The sequence below is a fragment of the Procambarus clarkii genome, chromosome 57 (assembly GCF_040958095.1).
Source record: "Procambarus clarkii isolate CNS0578487 chromosome 57, FALCON_Pclarkii_2.0, whole genome shotgun sequence".
Taxonomy (NCBI): Eukaryota; Metazoa; Arthropoda; class Malacostraca; order Decapoda; family Cambaridae; genus Procambarus; species Procambarus clarkii.
In genome coordinates, this window is record NC_091206.1 from 147,247 (window position 1) to 154,565 (window position 7,319).

Here is a 7,319-nt window from a genome sequence, read left to right on the forward strand (position 1 = left end):
TATAAACGTTGCAAAAAGATTTTAGACTGAATTAACACATTACACATTTATGGAGTAATTAACAACAAAACAATCTTTATTTTCATTGCAGAACATATATCAGAGCATACTAGTGACTCATACATTTAAAATAGTGTGATTTTTAAACAATTCGGTTGTAAACCCGCAGAACCGCCTACCCGCCAAAGACGTAACATAAGAAATGGTATATAATTCATTATTTTAAATTACATATATAATCATTAATAATTTTCGGCAGCTATCGAGGTTCTCCATAGGTAAATTCCTGTACTCTAACAAGATGCTACTTGCTGTTTAGCTGTTTAAATTCTTGGAAAATTGTAATGACCAGCGACATAAAATATAACAATGAAATAGTAGCTGGTAACTGTAGGTGAACGAAAAATTAAATTCCAAATTGATTAGATGTTTTTCTAAATATAAAGATCGACCTGAAGGAATTTTATGAATTATGGACTAATTAAACAAAAAAATAGGTAATTTTACTTGAAGAACAGATACCAGATAATAGTTAGTGAGTACATTTATATTGTATAATGGGAGAAAGCCCCTGGTAGCCGCGAATTAAAATAACCACCTACATTAATTGATAACTAGGAAATAGTATCTGGAAACTTTATCTGAACGAAAACACAATACCAATTTGTTTAGATGTTTTTCTTAATATAAAGATCAACAGTAAGGAATCTTATTCATTATGGACAAATTAACAAAAAAAAACGATAATTTTCATTGAGGACCATATATTAGAGCATACTTAGTCACTTATATATTAAAAGTATTGTGTATTTTGAACCATTGGGGTTGTAAACAAACAGAACGGCCTACCCGAAAAGTCGTAACATAAAATGTTGCCTATGTTTGCTAATTTATTATTTGATAAATGATTATTATTAATTTACGACAACTATAGAGGTTTCCCATTAGTTAAATTACTGTAGTCTGACTAAATGCTACTACAAAACATATATAAATCCTGGGAAAGTCACAATGACCAGCGACATTAAAGCATGGAGGGTTAAATAGTAACAGGCAACTGTCGGCGAACGAAAAATTCATTTCCAAATTTATTAGATGTTTTCCTAAATATAAAGATCGATAGGCTGGAATTTTCTGGATTATGGCCTAATTAAGGCAAAAATATATATATTTTTACTTGAAGAACAAATATCAGAGCATAGTCAGTGAGTTATAGAATAATAAGAGTGTGGTATTTCATTGTATAACAAGAGATAGTCCATGGAAGCGAAAATAGACGTAGTTTTACACAAAATAACGTCCAAAAACAGCCGTAGAGTCAAACGGCAAATGTTGACGTTCTTTTTAAGAGGACAGGTTGCTGTGTTCCCTGCTTCACCGTCCATACTTGTGGTCTATACTGTGTGGTGTTCCCTGCTTCACCGTCCATACTGGTGGTCTATACTGTGTGGTGTTCCCTGCTTCACCGTCCATACTGGTGGTCTATACTGTGTGGTGTGTTCCCTGCTTCACCGTCCATACTGGTGGTCTATAATGTGTGGTGTGTTCCCTGCTTTACTGTCCATACTGGTGGTCTATACTGTGTGTTGTGTTCCCTGCTTCACCGTCCATACTGGTGGTCTATACTGTGTGGTGTTCCCTGCTTCACTGTCCATACTGGTGGTCTATACTGTGTGGTGTGTTCCCTGCTTCACCGTCCATACTGGTGGTCTATACTGTGTGGTGTTCCCTGCTTCACCGTCCATACTGGTGGTCTATACTGTGTGGTGTTCCCTGCTTCACCGTCCATACTGGTGGTCTATACTGTGTGGTGTTCCCTGCTTCACCGTCCATACTGGTGGTCTATACTGTGTGGTGTGTTCCCTGCTTCACCGTCCATACTGGTGGTCTATACTGTGTGTTCCCTGCTTCACCGTCCATACTGGTACTCACCTAGTTGTACTCACCTAGTTGTGTTTGCGGGGGTTGAGCTCTGGCTCTTTGGCCTCGCCTCTCAACCGTCAATCAACAGGTGTACAGATTCCTGAGCCTATCGGGCTCTGTCATATCTACACCTGAAACTGTGTATGGAGTCAGCCTCCACCACATCACCCCCTAATGCATTCCATTTGTCAACCACTCTGACACTAAAAAAGTTCATCCTAATATCTCAGTGGCTCATTTGGGCACTCAGTTTCCACCTGTGTCCCCTTGTGCGTGTTCCCCTTGTGTTAAATAGACTGTCTTTATCTACCCTATCAATCCCCTCTAGAATCTTGAATGTGGTGATCATGTCCCCCCTAACTCTTCTGTCTTCCAGCGAAGTGAGGTTTAATTCCCGTAGTCTCTCCTCGTAGCTCATACCTCTCAGCTCGGGTACTAGTCTGGTGGCAAACCTTTGAACCTTTTCCAGTTTAGTCTTATCCTTGACTAGATATGGTGGTCTATACTGTGTGTTCCCTGCTTCACCGTCCATACTGGTGGTCTATACTGTGTGTTCATTGCTTCACCGTCCATACTGGTGGTCTATACTGTGTGTTCCCTGCTTCACCGTCCATACTGGTGGTCTATACTGTGTGTTCCCTGCTTCACCGTCCATACTGGTGGTCAATACTGTGTGGTGTGTTCCATGCTTCACCGTCCATACTGGTGGTCTATACTGTGTGGTGTTCCTTGCTCCACTGTCCATACTGGTGGTCTATACTGTGTGGTGTGTTCCCTGCTTCACCGTCCATACCTGGTGGTCTATACTGTGTGGTGTTCCCTGCTTCACCGTCCATACTGGTGGTCTATACTGTGTGGTGTTCCCTGCTTCACCGTCCATACTGGTGGTCTATACTGTGTGGTGTTCCCTGCTTCACCGTCCATACTGGTGGTCTATACTGTGTGGTGTTCCCTGCTTCACCGTCCATACTGGTGGTCTATACTGTGTGGTGTGTTCCCTGCTTCACCGTCCATACTGGTGGTCTGTACTGTGTGGTGTGTTCCCTGCTTCACCGTCCATACTGGTGGTCTATACAGTGTGGTGTTCCCTGCTTCACCGTCCATACTGGTTGTCTATACTGTGTGGTGTGTTCCCTGCTTAACCTCCATACTGGTGGTCTATACTGTGTGGTGTGTTCCCTGCTTCACCGTCCATTCTGGTGGTCTATACTGTGGTGTGTTCCCTGCTTCACCGTCCATACTGGTGGTCTATAATGTGTGGTGTGTTCCCTGCTTCACCGTCCATACTGGTGGTCTATACTTTGTGGTGTTCCCTGCTTCACCGTCCATACTGGTGGTCTATACTGTGTGGTGTGTTCCCTGCTTCACTGTCCATACTGGTGGTCTATACTGTGTGGTGTTCCCAGCTTCACCGTCCATACTGGTGGTCTATACTGTGTGGTGTGTTCCCTGCTTCACCGTCCATACTGGTGGTCTATACTGTGTGGTGTTCCCTGCTTCACCGTCCATCCTGGTGGTCTATACTGTGTGGTGTTCCCTGCTTCACCGTCCATACTGGTGGTCTATACTGTGTGTTCCCTGCTTCACCGTCCATACTGTTGGTCTATACTGTGTGGTGTTCCCTGCTTCACCGTCCATACTGGTGGTCTATACTGTGTGGTGTGTTCCCTGCTACACCGTCCATACTGGTGGTCTATACTGTGTGTTCCCTGCTTCACCGTCCATACTGGTGGTCTATACTGTGTGTTCCCTGCTTCACCGTCCATACTGGTGGTCTATACTGTGTGTTCCCTGCTTCACCGTCCATACTGGTGGTCTATACTGTGTGTTCCCTGCTTCACCGTCCTTACTGGTGGTCTATACTGTGTGGTGTTCCCTGCTTCACCGTCCATACTAGTGGTCTATACTGTGTGTTCCCTGCTTCACTTTCCATACTGGTGGTCTATACTGTGTGGTGTGTTCCCTGCTTCACCGTCCATACTGGTGGTCTATACAGTGTGGTGTTCCCTGCTTCACCGTCCATACTGGTTGTCTATACTGTGTGGTGTGTTCCCTGCTTCACCGTCCATACTGGTGGTCTATACTGTGTGGTGTGTTCCCTGCTTCACCGTCCATACTGGTGGTCTATACTGTGGTGTGTTCCCTGCTTCACCGTCCATTCTGGTGGTCTATACTGTGTGGTGTTCTCTGCTTCACCGTTCATACTGGTGGTCTATACTGTGTGTTCCCTGCTTCACCGTCCATACTGGTGGTCTATACTGTGTGGTGTTCCCTGCTTCACCGTCCATACTGGTGGTCTATACTGTGTGGTGTGTTCCCTGCTTCACCGTCCATACTGGTGGTCTATACTGTGTGTTCCCTGCTTCACCGTCCATACTGGTGGTCTATACTGTGTGTTCCCTGCTTCACCGTCCATACTGGTGGTCTATACTGTGTGTTCCCTGCTTCACCGTCCTTACTGGTGGTCTATACTGTGTGGTGTTCCCTGCTTCACCGTCCATACTGGTGGTCTATACTGTGTGTTCCCTGCTTCACTGTCCATACTGGTGGTCTGTACTGTGTGGTGTGTTCCCTGCTTCACCGTCCATACTGGTGGTCTATACAGTGTGGTGTTCCCTGCTTCACCGTCCATACTGGTTGTCTATACTGTGTGGTGTGTTCCCTGCTTCACCGTCCATACTGGTGGTCTATACTGTGTGGTGTGTTCCCTGCTTCACCGTCCATACTGGTGGTCTATACTGTGGTGTGTTCCCTGCTTCACCGTCCATACTGGTGGTCTATACTGTGTGGTGTGTTCCCTGCTTCACCGTCCATACTGGTGGTCTATACTTTGTGGTGTTCCCTGCTTCACCGTCCATTCTGGTGGTCTATACTGTGTGGTGTTCCCTGCTTCACCGTCCATACTGGTGGTCTATACTGTGTGGTGTGTTCCCTGCTTCACCGTCCATACTGGTGGTCTATACTGTGTGGTGTTCCCTGCTTCACCGTCCATTCTGGTGGTCTATACTGTGTGGTGTTCCCTGCTTCACCGTCCATACTGGTGGTCTATACTGTGTGTTCCCTGCTTCACCGTCCATACTGGTGGTCTATACTGTGTGGTGTTCCCTGCTTCACCGTCCATACTGGTGGTCTATACTGTGTGGTGTGTTCCCTGCTTCACCGTCCATACTGGTGGTCTATACTGTGTGTTCCCTGCTTCACCGTCCATACTGTTGGTCTATACTGTGTGTTCCCTGCTTCACCGTCCATACTGGTGGTCTATACTGTGTGTTCCCTGCTTCACCGTCCATACTGGTGGTCTATACTGTGTGTTCCCTGCTTCACCGTCCTTACTGGTGGTCTATACTGTGTGGTGTTCCCTGCTTCACCGTCCATACTGGTGGTCTATACTGTGTGTTCCCTGCTTCACTGTCCATACTGGTAGTCTATACTGTGTGGTGTGTTCCCTGCTTCACCGTCCATTCTGGTGGTCTATACTGTGTGGTGTGTTCCCTGCTTCACCGTCCATACTGGTGGTCTATACTGTGTGGTGTTCCCTGCTTCACCGTCCATACTGGTGGTCTATACTGTGTGGTCCCTGCTTCACCGTCCATACTGGTGGTCTATACTGTGTGGTGTTCCCTGCTTCACCGTCCATACTGGTGGTCTATACTGTGTGGTGTGTTCCCTGCTTCACCGTCCATACTGGTGGTCTATACTGTGTGTTCCCTGCTTCACCGTCCATACTGTTGGTCTATACTGTGTGTTCCCTGCTTCACCGTCCATACTGGTGGTCTATACTGTGTGTTCCCTGCTTCACCGTCCATACTGGTGGTCTATACTGTGTGTTCCCTGCTTCACCGTCCTTACTGGTGGTCTATACTGAGTGGTGTTCCCTGCTTCACCGTCCATACTGGTGGTCTATACTGTGTGTTCCCTGCTTCACTGTCCATACTGGTGGTCTATACTGTGTGGTGTGTTCCCTGCTTCACCGTCCATACTGGTGGTCTATACTGTGTTGTGTTCCCTGCTTCACCGTCCATACTGGTGGTCTATACTGTGTGGTGTTCCCTGCTTCACCGTCCATACTGGTGGTCTATACTGTGTGGTATGTTCCCTGCTTCACCGTCCATACTGGTGGTTTATACTGTGTGGTGTTCCCTGCTTCACCGTCCATACTGGTGGTCTATACTATGTGGTGTTCCCTGCTTCACCGTCCATACTGGTGGTCTATACTGTGTGGTGTTCCCTGCTTCACCGTCCATACTGGTGGTCTATACTGTGTGGTGTGTTCCCTGCTTCACCGTCCATACTGGTGGTCTATACTGTGTGGTGTGTTCCCTGCTTCACCGTCCATACTGGTGGTCTAGACTGTGTGTTCCCTGCTTCACCGTCCATACTGGTGGTCTATACTGTGTGATGTGTTCCCTGCTTCACCGTCCATACTGGTGTTCTATACTGTGTGGTGTTCCCTGCTTCACCGTCCATACTGGTGGTCTATACTGTGTGGTGTGTTCCCTGCTTCACCGTCCATACTGGTGGTCTATACTGTGTGGTGTTCCCTGCTTCACCGTCCATACTGGTGGTCTATACTGTGTGGTGTGTTCCCTGCTTCACCGTCCATACTGGTGGTCTATACTGTGTGGTGTTCCCTGCTTCACCGTACATACTAGTGGTCTATACTGTGTGGTGTGTTCCCTGCTTCACCGTCCATACTGGTGGTCTATACTGTGTGGTGTTCCCTGCTTCACCGTCCATACTGGTGGTCTATACTGTGTGGTGTGTTCCCTGCTTCACCGTCCATACTGGTGGTCTATACTGTGTGTTCCCAGCTTCACCGTCTATACTGGTGGTCTATACTGTGTGTTCCCTGCTTCACCGTCCATACTGGTGGTCTATACTGTGTGGTGTTCCATGCTTCACCGTCCATACTGGTGGTCTATACTGTGTGGTGTGTTCCCTGCTTCACCGTCCATACTGGTGGTCTATACTGTGTGGTGTGTTCCCTGCTTCACTGTCCATAGTGGTGGTCTATACTCTGTGTTCCCTGCTTCACCGTCCATACTGGTGGTCTATACTGTGTGGTGTTCCCTGCTTCACCGTCCATACTGGTGGTCTATACTGTGTGGTGTTCCCTGCTTCACCGTCCATACTGGTGGTCTATACTGTGTGGTGTGTTCCCTGCTTCACCGTCCATACTGGTGGTCTATACTGTGTGGTGTGTTCCCTGCTTTACTGTCCATACTGGTGGTCTATACTGTGTGTTGTGTTCCCTGCTTCACCGTCCATACTGGTGGTCTATACTGTGTGGTGTTCCCTGCTTCACTGTCCATACTGGTGGTCTATACTGTGTGGTGTGTTCCCTGCTTCACCGTCCATACTGGTGGTCTATACTGTGTGGTGTTCCCTGCTTCACC